Genomic DNA, 26,455 nt, shown 5'->3' with positions numbered 1-26,455 from the left:
AGCTACATGGTTGCGACTGCCAGCGATGTAATGTACTTCAAAGTTATACCGATGAAGGCGATCTGACCACTGGCTGATTCGTACTGGTCTGTGCCCAGATCCAGTGGTAGTGAGTAGTGTAGTAAGCGCTTGGTGATCCATACGGAGGGTAAATTTCCTGCCAGAGAGGTAGATGTGCCAGCGTTCACATGCGTAGATGCAAGCGAGTGCTTCTGCAGTATTTACGTTCTGCGGATGAGAACATGCGAGAGGCAAAGGCGACTGGGTGTTCCAGGCCGTCAATCCATTGCGAGAGCACAGCACCCATGGCGGTGCCTGATACATCCGTGGTGATGTATGTAGTGGCATTCGGATCAAAGTGCTTGAGGATAGGAGGGATGTGATTTTCTCCTTAAGCGTGGTGAACGCCTGAGCCTGGGAATCTGTCCATTCCCAAGGGACGTCCTCGCACAGCATCTTGCGAAGTGGTTCGGCAATGTGCGCGTAGTGCGGGACGAACTTCAGTTAAAAGTTGCAAGTGCCGAGGAATGATGAAAATTCTTTGACGTTGGTAGCCTCCTGCATTTGCTGGATCACGTCAATGTTGTCTGTGACTCTGTAGCCCAGAAAGTTTATTTCTCTAGCAGCGACTGTACACTTATCGGCATTAAGTGTAATGTTATGAATGGCAAATCTAGACATAACTGCGTGAAGTCACTGGTCATGTTTTTCCATTGTCCGTCCATGGACGACGATATCATCAAGCCTATTGAGGGCTCCCTCTCTATGCCCGTTAACATAGTAGTGACATGCGTCGATACTGATACAGACCATCATGCATCGTGAATGCCGTGAGCGGTTTGCTGTCCTCCGCTCGGGGTTTTTGCAGGTAACTGCAGTGCATGTTGAGTTTTGTAAAGACTATTGAGCCGTGGAATTCTGAAGACAGTTCGTTGATTGTCGGAAGAGGGTACTTGTCAGGGATGATGGCCTTGTTGACATCTTTCAGGTCAATGCATAGGCGGATCTTCCCATTTTTACGCCAAACAATGACTAAGTTCGAGATCCAGCGCGAGGAGTCGATGCTCTCAATGATTTTCTGAGATTCGAGTCGCGTTAATTCTGTGGATACTTGGTCATGAACTGCGAATAGGAGACAGCGAAGTCACTGCGTAACCAGTTTGATGGAAGGGTCAACGTGGGGACGATGGCAGAATTTTGTTGTCACACCAAACCCTGTGAAGATTGATGGATACTGCTTGTCAAAGTCGACCGTGTACACAGGTGTGCCAGTTGGTTCGTAAACTTTGAACCAAAGCTTGTCAAAAAGGTCAACACACATGAGGCTTCATCCTTTGCGAGATGAAAGGAAAAATTCTCCGATGTTATGTCCTTGTAGTATATTGGGACAGATATGACCCCAAGTACCTCAATTTTGGAGTTGGAGTACACATGTAGAGTAGAAGTTGCGGGCTGCCGTTGACAGTGCATGAAGTGGGTTTTGTACACAGCCTCGCTCAAAATGGAGACTTTGGCTCCAAGGTCAATGAGGAGGCAGCAGGGCGTGCCGTCAATGTTTACCTCACAGTCCTTGAATTTTCCTGAACCAATGTGCGAAATGTCACTAACGGTGTAAACCATACTGGGTTTATCACTATCGGGGTTGTCCACATGTTGAATATGCTGCGATGAGCGACAGACACTAGCAAAATGGTTCATTTTAGCACGTGCAGAGCATTTCTTCCCACGTGCAGGGCAGTTAGGACTTTTTGCTGAGTGTGATTTGTTCCCACAGTTAAAGCAGTGGAAGTTAAGCCTGCGATCTGTAGTGGGTGGCTTATTACTAGCCCTGGATCGTTGCTGTGATTTCCACTTTGGACGAACGCCTTGCACGTGGGGGAGCAGGGGATCTGATCACTGTTGAGTCAGAAAGCGCTGATTCGATTTGGATGGCCAATTTAGTTGCTTTGTCTAATGTCAAATTATCATCCTCCATTAGCAAGCATTCCCGAATGTGGGGGATCGTTGTTTTCACATTAAATTTGATCCCTGATCATTTCCTCTGTGAGTGCTCCAAAGTTACACGTAGCGGCCAGTTCAGTTAATGAAGTAATGTACTGTTTGATTGGTTCCCCGTTCCCTTTCCCCCATTTTACGAAATTGGTATCTCTCCATCACGATAATTTTCTTTGGCCCAATATAGTTCTCTAGGGCGCTTACCATTGTGTTATAGGACTCCATGTCTTCGATTTGGCCAAAGATGTGTTGGCCTTCGGTGCCGAGGGAGTGGATAAGTATTGCACGGCGGCGAGCTGCTGTTACGTTGCCACCATGATGTATGTATAAAAACTTTTTATCCATCTCGACCATGGAATTGGAGGGTTCCTGGGAGTGGAGAGGAAAGGCCGGGGGTGTAGGGAGGTTAATTTAATTCACCTCATCGACAAATTATGTTGTGTATGCGTAAATAATTGACAAACTGAGCCAGGAGAAAAGTAACTTAACTTAACTGTGCTTTTATACAACCCAAAAATGGTGTCTGCTATCGGCATGAACCAGCATGAATACAGCAACTGTTACTAGCTCCCGCAGGGTCCTAATGCCCGTCCAGTGAGCTCTAACAAATAAATAGTGTGAACACAACACAGTTGTCAAGAAGTATAATTATATTCTGCAGTCTTATACTTTTTTCTATCTGCCTATATAATAGAGTTACTGAACTCAGTGTAATTCATTGCATTTGAAGCACTTTGAAAGATTTCTGAGAGATATGTTCAGACATTATATAAATGCAAGCATTTTTTTCATGTTTTTTTTCTATTTCAACTGATTTTGGGGAATATTTTTCTTCATGTAAGTGATTAATAGTGGGGCAGCTTGAAAAAAGACTATTTGCTGCCTTGCATCATTTTTTAAACAGTAAATCTGGGTACTGTTAAGGAACATTTGAAGTGAAGGTTAATTCCCCCCTCCCCCTTTAAGAGACATGTTTAGGGAAAAACAGTTGCGTGCTTTTACTGCATGTGAACATTAATCAGCATTTAATTACTGTTTGGTAAGTTCACATATTAGATGGCGCTTGTAAATTTCTGGCTAAAAGCCCAAAATGTAATTTCTCTTTTAATGAAGTTCTAAAATTAAATCTTTCTTTTTATATACTCCAAACACTTTCAAATGTGACAAGTGCCCTCAAAACCTTTACATTCATAAATGGGCACAAGGCAAACCATTGTCTACAGACATACATCAGGGAACTGAGAATTCTAGAAAGTGAAAGAGTATGACACAATCTCCATAAAGAGGATTATTTTAAAATGGTAACCAGAATCTAAGAAAGAAATTCTGGACAAAATAATTAAGATTTTTTTTTCAAAAAGGTAAATAAACATTCCCATTTTACTTAGTTAAAAGAGTAAAATAATACTAAATGCTTTGAAATGTTTCTGAGAGATGTACAAATTTGTTAGTGATTGTAAATAAACTTCTGCTTTCAGTCTAACTTTGGGAGCAGGCATTAAAGGAAAGATCTTTCGTAGGGATAATCTCTAAGAAGACTGACACATTAACAAATGCTCACCTAACAGTCTATCTCGGCTGTATATCCGATTAGTGTACTCAGCAGAATGACAGCAAACTCGCTCAATGAATTGTACCCAGGCAACTTGCATACTGTGATACAGGATATAGGATATATTTACAATGCAGTGTGATTCTGGGAGTCAGGGATCTAACTCCAGAGAGAAGCAGTGTTAGAATCTCTGGATGGGATAGCCTTCTGTTTGTAACCAATTTACATTCCCTTGGACCTCCTGAACATTTTTTACACCTATCTTTAAAACAGATAAAACACCTACTGGTTGAAGTTGAAATTCAAGATGATAAGGATGTGGATTAGAGTCTTGGCAGCAGTGGGGACGAGGTAGGGGTGAAAACAGGTAATGTTATAAAGGTGAAAGATAGTCTTGATATCAGAGTGGATGTGGAGAAGGATACTCAGCAACATGTCAAGGTTCCACACTATCAGACAGAGCCTGAGGTGGCATAGAAACATAGAAACATAGAAACATAGAAAATAGGTGAAGGAGTAGGCCCTTAGAGCCTGCACTGCCATTCAATGCGTTTATGGCTGAACATGCAACTTCAGTACCCCATTCCTGCTTTCTCGCCATACCCCTTGATCCCCCTAGTAGTAAGGACTACATCTAACTCCTTTTTGAATATATTTAGTGAATTGGCCTCAACAACTTTCTGTGGTAGAGAATTCCACAGGTTCACCACTCTCTGGGTGAAGAAGTTTCTCCTCATCTTGGTCCTAAATGGCTTACCCCTTATCCTTAGACTGTGACCCCTGGTTCTGGACTTCCCCAACATTAATAAGAACATAAGAACATAAGAATTAGGAACAGGAGTAGGCCATCTAGCCCCTCGAGCCTGCTCCGCCACACAACAAGATCACGGCTGATCTGGCCGTGGACTCAGCTCCACTTACCCGCCCGCTTCCCGTAACCCTTAATTCCCTTATTGGTTAAAAATCTATCTATCTGTGATTTGAATATATTCAATGAGCTAGCCTCAATGGCTTCCTTGGGCAGAGAATTCCACAGATTCACAACCCTCTGGGAGAAGAAATTCCTTCTCAACTCGGTTTTAAATTGGATTCCCCCGTATTTGAGGCTGTGCCCCCTAGTTCTAGTCTCCCCGACCAGTGGAAACAACATCTCTGCCTCTATCCTGTCTATCCCCTTTATTATTTTAAATGTTTCTATAAGATCACCCCTCATCCTTCTGAACTCCAACGAGTAAAGACCCAGTCTACTCAATCTATCATCATAAGGTAACCCCCTCATCTCCGGAATCAGCCTAGTGAATCATCTCTGTAGCCCTTCCAAAGCTAGTATATCCTTCCTTAAGTAAGGTGACCAAAACTACACGCAGTACTCCAGGTGCGGCCTCACCAATACCCTGTACAGTTGCAGCAGGACCTCCCTGCTTTTGTACTCCATCCCTCTCGCTTTGAAGGCCAACATTCCATTCGCCTTCCTGATTACCTGCTGCACCTGCAAACTAACTTTTTGGGATTCATGCACAAGGACCCCCAGGTCCCTCTGCACTGCAGCATGTTGTAATTTCTCCCCATTCAAATAATATTCCCTTTTACAGTTTTTTTTCCCAAGGTGGATGACCTCACATTTTCCGACATTGTATTCCATCTGCCAAACCTTAGCCCATTCGCTTAACCTATCTAAATCTCTTTGTAGCCTCTCTGTGTCCTCTACACAACCCGCTTTCCCACTAATCTTAGTGTCATCTGCAAATTTTTTTATACTGCACTCTGTCCCCGCTTCCAGGTCATCTATGTATATTGTAAACAGTTGTGGTCCCAGCACCGATCCCTGCGGCACACCACTAACCACCGATCCCCGAAAAGGACCCATTTATCCTGACTCTCTGCTTCCTGTTAGCCAGCCAATTCTCGATCCATGCTAATACATTTCCTCTGACTTCGCGTACCTTTATCTTCTGCAGTAGCCTTTTGTGTGGCACCTTATCGAATGCCTTTTGGAAATCTAAATACACCACATCCATTGGTACACCTCTATCCACCATGCTCGTTATATCCTCAAAGAATTCCAGTAAATTAGTTAAACATGATTTCCCCTTCATGAATCCATGTTGCATCTGCTTGATTGCACTATTCCTATCTATTTCTTCCTTAATGATAGCTTCAAGCATTTTCCCCACTACAGATGTTAAACTAACCGGCCTATAGTTACCTGCCTTTTGTCTGCCCCCTTTTTTAAACAGAGGCGTTACATTAGCTGCTTTCCAATCCGATGGCACCTCCCCAGAGTCCAGAGAATTTTGGTAGATTATAACGAATGTATCTGCTATAACTTCTGTCATCTCTTTTAATACCCTGGGATACATTTCATCAGGACCAGGGGACTTGTCTACCTTGAGTCCCATTAGCCTGTCCAGCACTACCCCCCTAGTGATAGTGATTGTCTCAAGGTCCTCCCTTCCCACGTTCCCATGGCCAGCAATTTTTGGCATGGTTTTGTGTCTTCCACTCTGAAGACCGAAGCAAAATAATTGCTTAAGGTCTCAGCCATTTCCACGTTTCCCATTATTAAATCCCCCTTCTCATCTTCTAAGGGACCAACATTTACTTTAGTCACTCTTTTCTGTTTTATATATTGGTAAAAGCTTTTACTATCTGTTTTTATGTTTTGCGCAAGTTTACTTTCATAATCTATCTTTCCTTTCTTTATTGCTTTCTTAGTCATTCTTTGCTGTTGTTTAAAATTTACCCAATCTTTAGTTTCCCACTAACCTTGGCCACCTTATACGTCTTGGTTTTTAATTTGATACTCTCCTTTATTTCCTTGGTTATCCACGGCTGGTTATCCCTTCTCTTACCACCCTTCTTTTTCACTGGAATATATTTTTGTTGAGCACTATGAAAGAGCTCCTTAAAAGTCCTCCACTGTTCCTCAATTGTGCCACCATTTAGTCTGTGTTCCAAGTCTACTTTAGCCAACTCTGCCCTCATCCCACTGTAGTCCCCTTTGTTTAAGCATAGTACGCTCATTTGTGACACTACTTCCTCACCCTCAATCTGTATTACAAATTCAACCATACTGTGATCACTCATTCCAAGAGGATCTTTTACTAGGAGATCGTTTATTATTCCTGTCTCATTACACAGGACCAGATCTAAGATAGCTTGCTCCCTTGTAGGTTCTGTAACATACTGTTCTAAGAAACAATCCCGTATGCATTCTATGAATTCCTCCTCAAGGCTACCCCGTGCGATTTGAGTTGACCAATCGATATGTAGCTTAAAATGCCCCATGATTACTGCCGTTCCTTTTTCACATGCCTCCATTATTCCCTTGATTATTGTCCGCCCCACCGTAAAGTTATTATTTGGGGGCCTATAAACTACGCCCACCAGTGACTTTTTCTCCTTACTATCTCTAATCTCCACCCACAATGATTCAACATTTTGTTCATTAGAGCCAATATCATCTCTCACAACTGCCCTGATATCATCCTTTATTAACAGAGCTACCTCACCTCCTTTCCCTTCTTGTCTATCTTTCCGAATTGTCAGATACCTCTGTATGTTTAATTCCCAGTCTTGGCCAACCTGCAACCACGTTTCTATAATGGCCACCAAATCATACCCATTTGTAATGATTTGTGCCGTCAACTCATTTACTTTATTTCGAATGCTGCATGCGTTTAGGTAGAGTGCTTTAATACTAGTTTTTAAACCATGATTTTTAGTTTTGACCCCTCCTGCAGCCCCTTTATATTCATACATATTGTCCCTTCCTATCACCTTGTGGTTTACACTTACCCCAGTGCTACTCTGCTCTGTTGCCTCCTGCCTTTTGCATTCTTTCTTGGGGTTCTGTTCATCTGAGCTCTCTGCGTTTGGGCAGGTTGATGAAATGAAGGGCACAGCCACATTAGGAAACGAGGGAGAAGGCAGAAAGGTAAAGCTGAATATCATCAGCATTCATATGGAATCCAATCCCTTGCTTTTGGATGATGTCACTACGGGGAGCATATAAACAATGAAGAGGAGGGACCAGGTATGGAGCTTTGGGCTAGATCAGTGATGACCATGTAAGTTTGCAAATTAAGATGATCTATGAACATAGAACTGTGGAGTCAGCATGATGTGAAAGGTGTATGGTCAAATTTCATTTATGAATGGCTATTGCTGTTCTATTGCACATGAAGTACACATTTGACATCATTTGTCATTTTGCTCACATTATTTAGCAAAATATTTAGGTGTGTGCATAAATGATTCTGAAAAAAAACAATAATCTAGTGTTATCCTTTCATATGCAACAACCCTAATATATTATTTATCTATATATCTGTTTATATCTGTCTATCTATCACTCTGTATTTCAGTTTGTCTATCTATCTATTTATCTATCTATCTATCTACCTATCTATCTATATCTATCTAATGTGCACATACAAATCTTGGTGTTATATCAACATGGTTGTTGCAAAGAGTAACTCATATTTCTAGAGAGCATAATGGAAAAAGAACAGCACAACTGTTTATTATGCTTTCTTCATATAGTAAATGAAGAGAAAAACAGGCCCAATTTGGATTATTTCAGATCGATTAAATATGAAATTTAATTAATCCTCCTCTCTCAGGCAGGGTAAAAATGCTGGTAAATGTCTTCAGTTGATAAACATGACTGATCATAAATAATGCACACCGCTCAGTATTATCACTTTGCCTCTAATCTTCTTCTACTTTATTTGTATTACATTTGAAATATGACCAGATTTGATAGGTTATACATAGTGTCACGTTTTTTTCCATTTCACAGTAGAATCTCTGTTTGCATAAAACAAGTATTAATGAAATACCATTTCCACCAAACGTTTGTTGGCATGATAAATATGAGCACAAAACTTATTTTATGTATTTCAAATTAAACAGTTTATATTTAAAATTCTTCAAGGTCAAATTATTATTTAGTGAATTCTAACACCTCTTCACTTTGTCCCTCACCCTTCAGTGTGATTGTTAAACTAAATGTACGAGGAGGTTTTTAGTAATCTGTGGAGTGTTATACAGAAGGAAATATCAGCAGGCAATGCCCCATAGTATTGGTTTCCATTACTTCCTGGAAATGCATTTTATTGCAATCAGTACCATAGTCCAATTATACTAAAGTTGTTACTGATTCAGAAAAGTTAGACAACGATGGTATGGAATAAGCTCAATGAAAGATAATCTAAACCAGGGATGTCCTAACTTTTTCTTCCTGTTGAAATAGAACGTTTTCTACACATTTCTTAGTTAAGTAAACAAATAGAGTCAATTTAAAATATCAAAACATTCAAATCTGTGAAAAAGCTGGCAGTGTAAAGTTTATTAACTTGCTCCTCCCCACTTACCACTTTGCCAGCTGCCTGTTATTAGCCCACATTTTGTTGCTTGTACTCCTCAATCTTCTTATCGCTCCTACTCCCTATTCTCCCACTGATGCTTCTTCCTTTCCATATCTCCATTGCTGCTCTCCTATCACCTTATCTTTTTTATTACTTATTATTTTATTTATTCATGGGTGTCGCTGGCAAGGCCAGCATTTATTGCCCATCCCTAATTGCCCTTGAGAAGGCGGTGGTGAGCCGTCTTCTTGAACTGCTGCACTCCGTGTAGTGAAAGTGCTCCCACTGTGCTGTTAAGGAGGGAGTTCCAGGATTTTGACCCTGTGATGATGAAGGAACAGCTATATATTTCCAAGTCAGGAAGGTGTATGATTTGGAGGGGAACTTGGAGGTGATGGTGTTGCCGTGCACCTGCTACCCTTGTCCTTATTGGTGGTAGAGGTTGCGGGTTTGGGAGGTGCTGTCGAAGAAGCTGTGGCGAGTTGCTGCAGTGCATCTTGTCGATGGTATACACTGCAGCCATGTTGCGCCATAGTGGAGGGAGTGAATATTTAAGGTGGTGCATGGGGTGCCAATCAAGCGACTGCTTAGTGATGGATGTTGTTGAGGACTTGAGGTTCTTGAATGTTCTTGGAGCTGTACTCATCCAGGCAAGTGGAGAGTATTCCATCATACTCTTAACTTCTGCCTTGTAGGGGGTGGAAAGGCTTTGGGGAGTCAGGAGGTAAGTCACTCACCACAGAATACTAAGGCTCTGACCTGCTCTTGCTCTATGCTGTTAACCGCTCTCCTATTGTTAACCCGAGGGACTATGGAGCATCCTCCTCCGTTTTGGCTGCCCCCAAAACTTTGTTGCCATCCTTCGCCTGCTCCACAATGACATGACAGCCGTGGTTCTGACCCATCATCATCATCATAGGCAGTCCCTCGAATCGAGGATGATTTGCTTCCACGTCAAAAAGTTCACAAGTGTTTCAATGAAGGACCTAAAATTCCAGGTCCCGAACTACACGTTGAAGGGTGGAAGATGCCTGTGCATGGATTTTTTTAACGTGTGGGGACCGTTGCACACCAGCCACCACACGAGCTTGACAGAGCTAGGTCTTGGTCCAGTAGCAAGGATTAATCAAGACGACTGGAGACCAGCTCTGCTGCACGGACCTAGTGCGCACACATATTGCAGTGTGGCCTGGCCCGTGCTGCCCCTTGGCCCTCGCCTCTTCTGGGCCCCAAACTCATGCCTCTCCTAGGCCCCGATCACATCCCTCCACAATCTCTCGCCATTTCTTTGTCCTGATCTCACCGCTCCTTCTGTATCTGCCCGCACTCCAATCAGCGACCTGGATCTTGGTAACGTCCCTCTTCACTGCCGTTGCTCTTCTGCTCCAGCACGTGCTGCTCCCTGGAGTGGTATGCCACCATGCTGCTCCTTCCGCTCCCCAGCCTGCTGCAAGGACTTTCAAAAGGCGAACTACAGAGTTTCTTCTGGTTAAACCTAAGAATCTTTGCTCATTTTCTTCCGCCTCTTCTGGCTGTCGGGAGTTACCCGCAGGTCCCATTCCCTCTTCGAATGCGTCCCATCGGTGACCATGGCCATCGAGGCCCAGATTTCATCTTCCTCCTCTTTCATACCCCACCTCGGCTGTGAGTTCTACATCCTCCTCCTTCAGTTGGTGGAGAGATCAGATTCGGATATTGATTTCGACGTCTTTCATGATTGTCGTGCCTTTTTCTTCGCTTTTTTGATGATCTTGCATATCTGGTGACGCTTGGTGTAGAGGTTTGCGGCTGAAGTGTCAATCTCACTCTCCGCTGGGGAGATGGCCAGAGTATCTGTGGTTATAAAAGCCACTGATTGAGGTTCAGACTCGGGCTGGGGATGCAAGGTTTCAACAGAGGACTCTGTAACCTCGCTCACCACCGCTTTCTGTGACGCCCCACAGCCCATCCTCGGTCCGGCTGGAGCGGGTTGCTGAGCCTCTGCTTTGCCTTTGAAATGCAGCCTTGGCCCTGGCTCTGTGATGGGGCAGCGCCCGAGATGTAACAAGGGAGCGGGGGGAAATGGGGCAGCACCAGGAAAAGGGGAGAGAGGGAAAGGGAGAAGGGGAGAGAGGGAAGGGGAAGGGTGAGAATGAAGGGAGATGGAGGGGAGAGAGGGAAGGGAGGAGAGTGAGGGAAAGGGAGAGTGTGAATGGGAGGTAGGAGATGGATCCTGACCAATGGAGCCACCACGTCTGGACCGGGGTCAAGCAGGGCTGCGTCATCGCGCCAATCCTCTTCTCGATCTTCCTCGCTGCAATGCTCCATCTCACGTTCAACAAGCTCCCCGCTGGAGTGGAACTAAACTATAGGACCAGTGGGAACCTGTTCAACCTTCGTCGCCTCCAGGCCAGATCCAAGACCGTTCCATCCTCTGTCGTCGAACTACAGTACGCGGACGACGCTTGCATCTGCGCACACTCAGAGGCTGAACTCCAAAACATCTTCAACATCTTCACCGAGGCATACGAAAGCATGGGCCTTACATTAAACATCCATAAGACAAAGTTCCTCCATCAACCTGACCCCGCCACACAGCACTGTCCCCCAGTCATCAAAATCCATGGCGTGGCCTTGGACAACGTGGACGACTTTCCAAACCTCGGGAGCCTACTATCATCAAGGGCAGACATCGACGACAAGGTCCAACACCACATCCAATGCACCAGTGCAGCCTTTGGTCGCCTGAGGAAGAGAGTGTTCAAATACCGGGACCTCAAATCTGGCACCAAGCTTATAGTCTACAGGGCTGTAGTGATACCCACCCTCCTATATGGTTCAGAGACATGGACCATATACAGTAGACACCTCAAATCACTGGAGAAATACCACCAACGTTATCTCTGCAAGATCCTGAAAATCTTTTGGGAGGATAGACCATCAACATCAATGTTCTCGATCAGTCCAACATCCTCAGCATCGAAACACTGACCACACTTGACCAGCTCCGCTGGGCAGGCCACGTCGTCCACATGCCCGACACAAGACTCTCAAAGCAAGCGCTCTACTCTGAACTCCTACACGGTAAGTGATTCCCAGGTGGGCAGAGGAGACGTTTCAAGGACACCCTCAAAGCTTCCTTGATAAAGTGCAACATCCCCACTGACACCTGGGAATTCCTGGCCAAAGATTGCCCTAAGTGGAGGAAAAGCATCCGGGAGGGCGCTAAGGACCTCGAGTCTCGTCGCCGAATGCATGCAGAAACCAAGCGCAGACAGCGGAAGGAGCGTGCAGCAAACTAGACTCCCCACCCACCCTTTCCTTCAATGACTGTCTGTCCCACCTGTGACAGAGACTGTAATTCCCGTATTGGACTGTACAGCCACCTGAGAGCTCACTTTTAGAGTGGAAGCAAGTCTTCCTCGATTTCGAGGGACTGCCTATGATGATGATATTGTTAATCACCACTCTCCTTATCTCTGCTGACCCCTGGTCTCCCACTGGTTTCTTGCTTTCCAAGTCTCCATTGATGCTCCTCTCTGGTAACCCCCCGCACTCTTTATTTCATCTGACTTCCATTTTCCTTAACTCTGCCAGTTTCCGCAGTCAGGCTGATAGTCCCCACTCTCCCGTTAATATTCCCCGCTTTCCTTCCTCTGCTCGATTCTTCACCTTTGCTCAATGCTTGCACAGTTAAAGGAAATTTATTTTGCTGTTAAGTTTTGGCTTTGGGAACTTTGTGGGGTTGGTGGATTGGAAACAGCTGCTCTCTCACGAGTGGATAAAGGCATGTTCCATCACTGGTCAGGTCATAAATCCATGGAAGTCTCATAACCAAACCAGCAGCAAATACATCCAGTTTAAGCACACAAATAGAAATACAGCATCAGGCACCAGGACTTTGTGGGCTGGTTAACTGGAGGCTACAATTTGTCTGTAGGCATTAAAGTGCCAATTTTGATGATTGAGGAGTATGAAAGGAGGATTGGTAGACTTTACTTGGCTAGTTTTTTGACATTCCCACTGTAGAATTAGTGGTTTTCAAATTCAGCCACAGGAAAATCACGGCCACCATTTTAATTGTCACTAATCAACATCTGGATAGCTTGAAAAAAAACATCCCACTGAAAGGGGAAAATATAACCCACAGTTTCTTTAAATTTGAAAATAAATTTGGTACTTACATTTGAAAGAAAATTACTTTAGAGTCTTCCTATTGTTACTGGTTTAAAAAAAAAGCTGTCAAATTTAAGAGAACAGTCATCATTGTCTGTGCATTCTCCAACCGATTTTGCTGCTGATAGAGCCAAAGAGGCCCCGAAAAAGTAAGTTTTAAACTATCTTTGTGGAGACTGGAGCAGCAGGAGTGCTCCTTTGGGCCCCACAAAAATAACCGTAGCCATTGCCACTGCCACTGTTGCCCCGGGCAGACCACTCACCCACTGACACCCCCCTGGACTTACCTTGTTGCTAGCTTGCTGGCCTCCAGGCTGTCCGATTTAGGCCTATTGATGCCGGACAGTTCGCCAGTTCCATTTAAATGAACCCAGGTTTTAAAATGGCTCTGCCCTCTTCGCCGCCAAAACCAGCGGGCTGCCGAACGATCTCCGGTCACTGCCAACAATTAACATCGACTCCACTGTTCCTACTTCATTAGAAATCTGCTTGTGAGATTTATATACTCAGCATATTTCTGTATATTTTCTCTGATTAAGCTGCTGAACCATTAATGAATTAATTATAAAAATAAATATGGTAAATAACAAAGTGACCATTCGAGTCGGAGGAGGAGGGAATCGGGGTGGCGTCGTCGGAGAGGCCTATAAAGGCCCAGCGGCAGCGTTGAGAGGCAGTCGGAGGAGAAGGAGGGAGTCGGGGAGCGGGCAGTCGGAGAGGCCTATAAAGGCCCAGCAGCAGCGTCGAGAGGCAGTCGGAGGAGAAGGAGGGAGTCGGGGAGCGAGCAGTCGGAGAGGCCTATAAAGGCCCAGCGGCAGCATTGAGAGGCAGGCAGAGGAGGAGGGAGTAGGGGAGCCGGCAGTCGGAGAGGCCTATAAAGGCCCAGCTGGTGCAGCTACAAGCGCAGAAGTTAAACAAAGAAGTAGAAAGAAATCGAAAGATGACGTCACAGCCAATGGTGGTAAGTGATTGGCTGGTGATTGGTGAGTCGTTTTTCTTTATCAGTAAGTAACCTTTAGCATTATTGTTGCCAAATTAAGTTAATCTAAGGGTTAAGTCATGGCAGGAGAGCTCGGACACGTGTTGTGCTCCTCCTGTGCTATGTGGAAATTCAGGGACGCTTCCAGTGTCCCTGATGACAATATGTGCGGGAAGTGCATCTGCCTGCAGCACCTGACAGACCGCAGTGCGGAACTGAAACTGCAGGTGTATTTACTCTGGAGCATCCGCGATGCTGAGGACGACGTGAATAGCACGTTTAGTGAGTTGGTCGTACCGCAGGTTACACAGCCAGATAGGGGATGGGTGACTAACAGGAAGAGGAGTGGAAGGAAGGTAGTGCAGGGGTCCCCTGCGGTCATTCTCTGCAAAACAGATACACCACTTTGGGTACTGTTGAGGGGGATGACTCATCAGGGGAGAGCAGCAGCAGCCAAGTTCATGCCACTGTGGGTGGCTCTGCTGCACAAGAGGGCAGGAAAAAGAGTGGGAGAGCTATAGTGATAGGGGATTCTATTGTAAGGGGAATAGATAGACGTTTCTGCGGCCGCAACCGAGCCTCCAGGATGGTATGTTGCCTCCCTGGTGCAAGGGTCAAGGATGTCTCGGAGCAGGAGCAGGACATTTTGAAGGGGGACGGAAAACAGCCAGTTGTCGTGGTGCATATAGGTACCAATGATATAGGTAAAAAAACGGGATGAGGTCCCACAAGACGAATTTAGGGAGCTAGGAGCTAAATTAAAAAGTACAACCTCAAAAGTAGTAATCTCAGGATTGCTACCAGTGCCACGTGCTAGTCAGAGTAGGAATCACAGGATAGCTCAGATGAATACGTGGCTTGAGGAGTGGTGCAGAAGGGAGGGATTCAAATTCCTGGGACATTGGAACTGGTTCTGGGGGAGCCGGGACCAGTACAAACCGGACGGTCTGCACCTGGGCAGAACCGGAACCAATGTCTTAGGGGGAATGTTTGCTAATGCTGTTGGGGAGGGGCTAAACTAATATGGCAGGGGGATGGGAACCTATGCAGGGAGACAGAGGAAAGTAGATTGGGAGCAGAAGCAAAAGATAGAAAGAGGAAAAGTAAAAGTGGAGGGCAGAGAATCTCAAGGCAAAAAGCAAATAGGGCCACATTACAGCAAAATTCTAAAGGGGCAAAGGGTGTTAAAAAGATAAGCCTGAAGGCTCTGTGCCTTAATGCGAGGAGTATTCACAATAAGGTGGATGAATTAACTGCGCAGATAGCAATTAATGGATATGATGTAATTGGCATCACGGAGACATGGCTCCAGGGTGGCCAAGGCTGGGAACTCAACATCCAGGGGTATTCAACACCTAGGAAGGATAGACAGAAAGGAAAAGGAGATGGAGTGGCATTAATGGTTAAAGAGGAAATTAACGCAATAGTAAGGAAGGACATTAGCTTGGATGATGTAGAATCGGTATGGGTGGAGCTACGGAATACCAAAGGGCAGAAAACATGAGTGAGAGTTGTGCACAGACCACCAAACGGAAGTAGTGAGGTTGGGGACAGCATAAAACAAGAAATTAGGGATGCATGCAATAAAGGTACAGCAGTTATCATGGGCGACTTTAAACTACATATTGATTGGGCTAACCAAACTGGTAGCAATGCGGTGGAGGAGGATTTCCTGGAGTGTATTATGGATGGTTTTCTAGACCAATATGTCGAGGGACCAACTAGAGGGCTGGCCATCCTAGGCTGGGTGATGTGTAATGAGAAAGGACTAATTAGCAATCTTGTTGTGCGGGGCCCATTGGGGAGAGTGACCATAATATGGTAGAATTCTTTATTAAGATGGAGAGCGACACAGTTAATTCAGAGACTTGGGTCCTGAACTTAAGGAAAGGTAACTTCGATGGTATGAGACGTGAATTGGCTAGAATAGACTAGCGAGTGAGACTTAAAATGGTTGACGGTGGATAGGCAATGGCAAACATTTAAAGATCACATGGATGAACTTCAACAATTGTACATCCCTGTCTGGAGTAAAAATAAAACGGGGAAGGTGGCTCACAAGGGAAATTAAGGATAGTGTTAAATCCAAGGAAGAGGCATATAAATTGGTCAGAAAAAGCAACAAAGCTGAGAACTGGGATAATTTTATAATACAGCAGAGGAGGACAAAGAGTTTAATTGTGAGGGGGAAAATAGAGTATGAGAGTAAGCTTGCTGGGAACATAAAAACTGACTGCAAAAGCTTCTATGGATATGTGAAGAGAAAAAGATTAGTGAAGACAAACGTAGGTCCCTTGCGGTCAGACTCAGGTGAATTTATAATGGGGAACAAAGAAATGGCGGACCAGTTAAACAAATACTTTTGTTCTATCTTCACGAAGGAAGACACAAATAACCTTCTGGAAATACTAACGGACCGAGGGTCTAGTGAGAAGGAGGAACTGAAGGAAATCCTTATTAAGCGGGAAATTGTGATAGGGAATTTGATGGGATTGAAGGCCGATAAATCCCCGGGGCCTAATAGTCTGCATCCCAGAGTACTTAAGGAAGTAGCCCTAGAAATAGTGGATTCATTGGTGATCATTTTCCAACAGTCTATCGACTCCGGATCGGTTCCTATGGACTGGAGGGTAGCTAATGTAACGCCACTTTTTAAGAAGAGAGGGAGAGAGATGACGGTTAACTATAGACCGGTTAGCATGACATCAGTAGTGGGGAAAATGTTGGAATCAATTATTAAAGATGAAATAGCAGCACATTTGGAAAGCAGTGACGGGATCGATCCAAGTCAGCATGGATTTATGAAAGGGAAATCCTGCTTGACCAATCTTCTAGAATTTTTTGAGGATGTAACTAGTAGAGTGGACAAATGAGAACCGGTGGATGTGATGTATTTGGACTTTCAAAAGGCTTTTGACAAGGTCCCACACAAGAGATTGATGTGGAAAATTAAAGCACATGATATTGGGGGTAATGTTCTGACGTGGATAGAGAACATTTTGGCAGACAGGAAGCAGAGAGTTGGGATAAACGGGTCCATTTCAGAATGACAGGCAGTGACTAGTGGGGTGCCGCAGGGCTCAGTGCTGGGACCTCAGCTATTTATAATATACATTAGTGATTTGGATGAGGGAATTGAGTGTAATATCTCCAAGTTTGCAGATGACACCAAGCTGGGTGGTGGTGTGAGCTGTGAGGAGGACGCTAAAAGGCTGAAGGGTGACTTGGACAGGTTAGGTGAGTGGGCAAACGAATGGCAGATACAGTATAATGTGAATAAGTGTGAGGTTATCCACTTTGGTGGCAAAAACACAACAGCAGAATATTATCTGAATGGCGGCAGATTACTAAAAGGGAGGTGCAACGAGACCTGGGTGTCATAGTACATCAGTCATTGAAAGTTGGCATGTAGGTACAGCAGGCAGTGAAGAAGGCAAATGGTATGTTGGCCTTCATAGCTAAGGGATTTGAGTATAGGAGCGGGGAGATCTTATTGCAGTTGTACAGGGCCTTAGTGAGGCCTCACCTCGAATATTGTGTTCAGTTTTGGTCTCCTAATCTGAGGAAGGACATTCTTGCTATTGAGGGAGTGCAACGAAAGTTCACCAGACTGATTCCCGGGATGGCAGGACTGACATATGAGGAGAGACTGGATCGACTGGGCCTGTATTCACTGGAGTTTAGAAGGAAGAGAGGGGATCTCATGGAAACATATAAAATTCTGACGGGACTGGACAGGTTAGATGCAGGAAGAATGTTCCCGATGTTGGGGAAGTCCAGAACCAGGGGACATAGTCTAAGGATAAGGGGTAAGCCATTTAGGACCGAGATGAGGAGAAACTTCTTCACTCAGAGAGTTGTTAACCTGTGGAATTCCCTACCACAGAGAGTTGTTGATGCCAGTTCATTGGATATATTCAAGAGGAAGTTAGATATGGCCCTTACGGTTAAAGGAATCAAGGGGTATGGAATCAAAGCAGGAAAGGGGTACTGAGGTGAATGATCAGCCATGATCTTATTGAATGGTGGTGCAGGCTCGAAGGGTGGAATGGCCTACTCCTGCACCTATTTTCTATGTTTCTATGTTTCTAACATTTTACCTGTCAGTTCCTTTGCACCATGCTGTACACGACAATGTGGGACTGGGGGGGGGGGGGGGGGGAGGGGGTGGGCGAAACACTGGAACAGGCTTTTAGAGATTAAAGAATACATTGCTGTTCCAGGGGAGTTGTCATTGCATTGATGTGGATCATGATGCAGTTGCTTGTAAGAGATTCTACTGAGTCGGTGTGTTAAACTGGAAACACCAGAAAATCACCACGTTGCAGAGGTCTCATTACAGTCAACTTAAGGAAGCACTGAGGAGCAGCCTATAATAGTAATTTAGCACTATATAAGAAGGAAGATAGCAATGTAAATATGGCACTCAAAGTCTATAGTAGCAAGGAGAGCGGCTTAAGGAAGTTGAAATATTGTGTCAGTGCAGTGGCTGTGCTCTTTGGAGGCTGTGGCTGAGGAACATTATTGAAACAACATGTGGGAGTTGTACATTGCCACAAACCCAGGCTTTACCTAATCATCATCATAGGCGGTCCCTCGAACAAGGATGACCTGCTTCCATACCAAAAGGGATGAGTTCAGTGGAGGACCTAATATTCCAGTCCTGAACTCCAGGGGTGGAAGATGCCTGTGCGTGGATTTGTTTAACATGTGGTGACCGTTGCACATCAGCCACCACATGGGCTTGACAAAGCTAGGCCTTTATCCAGTGGCAAATGTAAACCAGGACGACTGGAGACCTGCTGTGCTGCATGGACCTAATATGCACACATATCGCAGCGTGGGCTGGCCCGTGCTGCTCCTGGGCCCTCGGCTCTTCTGGGTCCCGCACCCTCATTTGCCACACCTCCGCCATGACCTCTCGCCGCTCCTCCGCCACAAACATCCGCTGCACCTCTGCCACGATCTCTCACCGTTCCTTCGCCATGATCTCTCGCCGCTAATCTCTCACTGCTCCTGCACCACGATCCCTCACCACACCTCCGCACCAAACATTTGCCACAACTCCACCACGATCTCTCACTGTTCATTTCTTGTCACATCTCAACCACAATCTCTCACCGATCCTCCGCCTCAATCATTCGCCGCACCTCCGCCAAAATCTCTTGCCGCTCAACCGCCCCGACCTTCCTGCTCCTCCGCTGTGCCTGGGCCCCGCCGATGTTCCTGCCCACGCTCTAACCTAATACGTAAGCACTTACTGAGAGGACTGAGAAAAAACATTCCAGTTGACACTTATATCATCACTGCATCCAATCTAGGCAAATCTCACAGAAGAAAAATTGCAATAGAAATTCACACTCCACTATTATTTTATTTCAAATCTAGATAATTCTGGGCAAATGCAAAAATGTAATCTTACCATAAAACTTCCAGAAGAATTGCTCTTGATAGTGAAGAAAAAGAATGTTGTAATGTAAATATGCTGGACCCGATTCAGCATTCAAAGGGTTACTGCTATTGAGCAGGCAACATGTATCTTTCATCAGATCAAACTGACTGTTTTCATTGCATATGAGTGGATTAATGGAGGCTAAGGAACACCAGTGAGGGAAAAGATTAAGCTGAAATATATCATTCCACAAATATACACTGGGAATCTGGATTACTTTTTTTCCACTATATCTTTCACCTTTGTGGACAATGATACTTGTGTGCATCTGTTACAATGAAAGACTTTCCTTCCTCGCTTTTGGCAGCCTATAATTCTAAATGGTATGGTAATGTCTAGAAATCCTAAACTACTACATAAATCACTCAATTCATTGGTGTACACTGAGTTTTATTTTAAATGACGGTGGTGGTTTTTGAACTTTATAGTATCTATGGTGCTGAAACCCTTTAAATCACTCTGCCTCATTATTTAATTCAGAACATTGTTCTGCAGTCCCTTTATTCCTACACGTTTGGCCAAGAAAGCTGCAGTTCCCATCATGCCCTTGTCACATACATCTGACTGAAAGACATTCATAAAAAATTCACAAGGGCCAATGTTCTGTGAAGATGAGCAACAGTAATATAAATATTTTACAGTGTAGGGAAAAGGCAAGCATACTCTGCAGAGAAACCACCAGAAATATTAGTACATTGGTCAAACTATGTCAAATCTTTTAGCGCCAGATCATAAAAATCAGTAAAATCTAACATCACTTCTAGTTTTAATGGAACAAAAATGTTGCTGCATGTGTTTTACTGAATACTGCAAGGGCTCTCTTACTGGAGCTGTAGCAGAAGAAAATGGCTATGTTTGCTTAAATATAGCTGTTTGGTTCTTCTATGATGGTCCTGATAGACTCTTGGTTTTCTCAGCAGTTACAGCTGTCACTGCGGGTAAGGGTACATTGAGCTGTTTTTAGTTACTTAGTCAAATATTCATAGGAAACCAAGGCTTCAGTTTTGTCTCTGGTAACAACTTCATTTTCTGCTCCTACTGAGCGTACCCTTGTGGACTGTCTGCTCCTGTCCTGATTGGTTACCTTACAGACACATGTGCTTTTCAGAGCTAATGGAGTTTCCATGGGAGTAGTTGAAGGCAGCATGTTTTACCTTTTATCCCTGCTTGGCTGGATATTGAAAATAATTACAGAAGACAGTTATGGATCACCAAAAAGGCCAAAGAAGCGATCAAACTAATATCAAACACAAGGCTGTGCTACCGGAGAGAGAGAGCACAAGCTTAAATATTTTAGACCATCGGGCGACTCACATCTCAAGAGTCTTCAACTGCTCACGTTTTCGTGCAAATATTTACTTAAACAATATTGTAGTTTAACACTGTAATGAATGTAGGTGTAATTTCATGTAAAATTTCTTATGAAAGGCCAATGAACTGTGACATTTCACTGCAGGGGGGGAAATCATTCGTGAAGCACTTTCATGATGTTTTATTAAGAATTTAGTTTGCTGATCCTCGAGGCAAAACTGTCACTCACTGAACAATCGCAAATGTCTGTTTTGGCTGAAGTGAACTGCAACATGAAAATACAATTGCTATCATGATGCTGATATAAGTATGTACGTTCCTCTTTCAAAGCTAGACACTGTAATAATGCAGTAAACACACATACCGTAGAACTCAAAGGCTTTTAATTCTCTAAGCCTGATCACTCAATCTTTGGCTGAAAGGGATCTTTACTACATACCATTGATAAATAGGACACAACATACCAATATATTATGCCAATTGAAACAATTTGAGTTTCTACAAATGGCGGTATATTTATATATTAATCTATTTCCATTTATTTTTTATTGCTATTTATAAAAAAGACAGGATTTGTCAAAATAGCTACCAGAAAAAATTTATTTAATTATAACATTTTTAATATCCCTTTAATGTAAGGAACTTTGCAAAAGGTTTTTGAATAGCAATACATCCATGATAAAACTTTGCTTTATCAAACCTCACAAAAACAAAATTTTACTTTAATTGAAATGGATACAAATGAATAAAAAACTAATGGAACAGAAATTGAAAATAGGTTAAAAGGAGAACAAAACAGTGAAGCAGCAAAGATAAAACATTTTTAAAAATGTATAAATATTGCAATATTACATTTTTTGGAACTTTTCAGTACCTTATGAAATTCCTTAATGTAATTATCTTTTGTGAAGCTTTTCGTGAAAGGTTATCTTATAGGACAAACTCCTTGAGAAACAAATCTCACTGTACTTTCAACATGGAATCAAAATTTGCTCTGTACTTAAAACCCCAGGGTAAAACGCTAGCTAGGTGCTCAAACCTTATATTAGCTCAAACCTTATATTAGCTCAAATTTTAATGTCTAATTAAGTGGCACATCTTTCAAGTTACTATATATGTCTGAACTACATAATTAATTATCATTTTCATGTAACCCTTTGAAATTGTCAGGTAAAACCAATTACTGCAGTTGACTATTCACTCATCACTATTTGAACCCTGTAGAATTTGCTCAGCTGTTTCTTTTTCCTCAGATTGGAGTTTTCACTGCTTACTTATTTAGGGTGTGTTGGGTGACATGGTATAATTGATCCTGTTAAGACTGAACCTGAATTTAGTGAGTGGTTAAAATGCCTATCAACCTATGCTAGCAGTAATACATTACAGAGCTCTAATTTTGTAACAAGCATACAGTACAGCTTAAGCACCTACATGAGTGGCGAGTATTTTTTATTATTAAATTGAACTACAGAAGTAAATCTAAGCATTCCAAAAAATAAAAACAATAAACCTGAACATTGTTGTTCTGAGTTACCCATTCTCCTTTGATTAACCATATTATTCTGATTAATGGGCTCCAAGTGTGAACTTATTATTATCAATATACAGCTTTAGCAAAAAGAGTTGATGTTAGTACAAATCAAAGACAATTAAGTGGCATGTGCTACAAAAATAATTATCTTGAAATTAAACAGATATAGGATAATTTAAAAACTTTTTGGAGATAAATTGAGGCACAGATTGATTGAGATTGTCTTTGGTGCAGTGTTAATGAAACATGGACAGCAAGATATTTGGATTATTGCCATAAGCCAATCTGGACTCAATTAAATAGCAGAAATATTGGAAAATATTCAGTGAGACATAGTCATACTGTGTCTCAAAGCAGCTAATTTTAGAAGTGTGTCACTACCGAATGTGTTTAGTCAGCTTGTTTCAAACTACTTGACTGGAAATTTGACAAGAAAATACACATATAAAATGTGCAGAATGTAAATCATACATTATATGACTGATGAGACTGGTATAACGGAAGTTCTAATGTTTATAATTAGAAATCTAGGAAAACAATTTTACAGGTGCTGTATAAACTAGAAAGTTATGAATCAAGTTAACACATCTGTAGACACCTGTACCCGTTTCTTCCGTCATTTACTAATACTTTACAGTAAACTGGTCTGCTCAGCAAACTGCAGGAAATCCTTTAAGATTATTAGCAAGCACAATATATATGGATCTATGTTTCTGCATTTAATTAGGTGTAATTTATACAAACATGACCCAGCTGTCACGCTGGAATGAACTGTGTTCCACATACCAACATTTCAGGTGTTAAAAATGCTGACAAGTACCATTATATTTTCAGTTTCTGCTTGTATTGTGGTAACAGGGAAAATGCATTAAAGCAGTCTATTAAAATAATAATATAATATTTTTTAAAAGGAGATATATTACAATGAAATTATTTTCAATGTAATGATATTTAAATCATCTTCTAAATTTGAAATGGTTTAATATGGCAAAAAGCATTGGTATAGAAACTTTCAGATTGTGTTGTGTGAACTGATAACTTTCCAGCTACAAATCAAGTGTTCATTTTAGCTGAACCCTTCACTGTGGCCTTTGGTTGCAATCCCTGTCCAGTTGTATTACTATTTATTGTGCAGCAACAACAATATTTGAGTACAGGGGCAGGGAGGTGTTACTACAGTTGTACAGGGCCTTGGTGAGGCCACACCTGGAGTATTGTGTACAGTTTTGGTCTCCTAACTTGAGGAAGGACATTCTTGCTATTGAGGGAGTGCAGCGAAGGTTCACCAGACTGATTCCCGGGATGGCGGGACTGACATATCAAGAAAGACTGGATCAACTGGGCTTGTATTCACTGGAGTTCAGAAGAATGAGAGGGGATCTCATAGAAACGTTTAAAATTCTGACGGGTTTAAACAGGTTAGATGCAGGAAGAATGTTCCCAATGTTGGGGAAGTCCAGAACTAGGGGTCACAGTCTAAGGATAAGGGTAAGCCATTTAGGACTGAGATGAGGAGAAACTTCTTCACCCAGAGAGTGGTGAACCTGTGGAATTCTCTACCACAGAAAGTTATTGAGGCCAATTCACTAAATATATTCAAAAATGAGTTAGATGTAGTCCTTACTACTAGGGGGATCAAGGGGTATGACGAGAAAGCAGGAATGGGGTACTGAAGTTGCATGTTCAGCCATGAACTCATTGAATGGCAGTGCAGGCTCGAAGGGCCGAATGGCCTAATCCTGCACCTATTTTCTATGTTTCTATGTTTCTATGTTAATCTCAAATAACAACAATAATAATCTAATATACATTGTGAAATTGTACTCAACTGGTTTCTTGACTTCAAGACTCGTGCTATCCTATTTACTTACAGTGGTCACAGATATGATTGCATGTGAACACAGACTTGGTCAAATCCCAGAATATATGACATCAGTATGTGATGACCTATGTTCTTCGATCTTCATTCAACAATTTAGTAGGATACCGACAATGATTTCTACGCTATGTTTTTTCAAATTCGTTCATGGGATGTGGGTGTCGCTGGCAAGGCCAGCATTTATTGCCCATCCATAATTGCCCTTGAGAAGGTGGTGGTGAGCACCTTCTTGAACTGTTGCAGTCCGTGTGGTTAACAATGCAATGAAAATAATACCTGTGTTGAGCAGTGCAGGTTGTTTTCTTAGCAAATTTGTGTTGGTACTTTTAATTTGCACTAAAATATTTATACTGGTATGGCTTTAATATATTCATACCAACTTAAGGGTTGTTGAGTAGAGTAAATTCACCAACCAAACAGGCTAGAGACAATGGCCTGGATTTTGCTGTGAGTGGTGAAGGAAAGGCCTTTGCCATTCACCTTGTGTAGAGCTGCCCGGCGACTTTTACGGGCTTATCAGCAGAAATTTCTATTTTTTGGGCACCTGATCCAGTGCATCTCCACGGGATTTGTTGTGTCTGTGAGCAGGCGAAGCAGCAGGGAGGCTCTTCAACCAATCAGATTGAAGTAGCCTCACTGAGCCATGCAGACTGCAAAACAGAAAGTAAAAAAATCAGGAAATATAAATTACATTTAAATCATTGTACAGAAAGTGAAATAAAGATTGGGGCATTCACATGGGATTAAGGGACATAAAAGAGAAAAACAGAAAAACGATATAAATAAATTATTTTTTCTAAAATTTGCAACGTTAATTTTCTTCTGAGGGAATGAGACTCCACGCTTGTAAAATTAATTTTTATGGGCCAGAGAGGTTGTTCAGCAGTAAATATCATTTATTGCACTGTTAAAAACTCAGGAAATCCTGATTGTACAAGCCTTAACATTTTCATCTGTGTTTAGAGTGAGAATAATGGGTAATTAGCCTATGCTCATGCCATTAGAGTGATCTCTGTGCAGATTCCATTGGCAAAGACTACATCAGCGCACCCTGTCGAGGAGCAGGGTATCACTAACAGCAACTTCCAGATTTCCACAGTGCATATGCAGACTTTAGAAGTTGCTGTCAGTTTTACCCTGTAATAATGGCAAGTGCTGACAGCCTCACCATTATTAGTGCAGCAAAATCCAAGCCAATCCATTTGCAATGTCATTTTACGATCACATGTTTCATTAAAACATTTGTATGGTTTTTCCATATTGGTCTTCTCCCCTACATATTTGTTTGTTAATGTATTTGTTAATGTAGAAATATTGATATAGTACTACAACAGAAAGTTATTACATGGGATGCAATTTTGACATTGTGGTGAACAGCGGACATGTGGTATAGATGTTAAGATGAAATTATTCCAAGTGAGCTTTCAGTTCATGAAAAGTACAAGTGCCATGAATTGTATGAACTACTTCAGGTGGAACACAAATGGGATAAGATCAACCGCTCCCAGTGACAGTGTAACCATGGCATTATATCACTTGAAGCAGTTCTCAGATGTGATTTTAAAGCACCGAACTAAAGTCTTACTTGAAATGTATTTAACTTGCATCAGTAAACCAGATTTTAACTCTGCCAAGTTTCATATAATGGTGCTTTAAAAAATGAATAATGACCTCAAAGGCCTGATGGAGTGGAACTACCAAGCACTTTCTACATATTAATGATGGTCACCAACAATCTTTGTAGATATAACTCTTAGATAATAGCTGTGTTGTTTACTCACTATTTTATTTATATAGAACACAAATCATTGACTGGATTTTCTAAAACATTGCAGTAGCATAAAGGTTTGCACACATTTACCTGGTTAAATTTGGATTCCATCTGATTTGTGTGAAGCCCTGTAAAATGGTGGAATTTTCGAGCTGGATTTTACCAACCTCAGCAGGTCCATGACAGGCACTGTCGTTGGCAGTTCCTGGCCTCGCTGCTGGCTCCAGTCCGCTGTCCAAACTGATTTTCCCCTGATTGGGCTTGTCAAGTCCGCCCAGTGTGTTTGCTGGCAAATTGAAGGAAGCAAGTCTAGTGACATCATTTGATGATGCATCATCAGCTGGTTTCCTTAAAGGAACCATGCGCAAATTTATTTTGACATTTATGCTGTCAGTGTTCTACAGCATTGAGTTGCTGCAAACGCTGACAAGCACTGACGGAGGAGCACGGCTGCACCC

This window comes from Pristiophorus japonicus, chromosome 6 (assembly GCF_044704955.1).
Source record: "Pristiophorus japonicus isolate sPriJap1 chromosome 6, sPriJap1.hap1, whole genome shotgun sequence".
Lineage (NCBI taxonomy): Eukaryota > Metazoa > Chordata > Chondrichthyes > Pristiophoridae > Pristiophorus > Pristiophorus japonicus.
Note: the sequence above shows the minus strand (reverse complement) of the source record.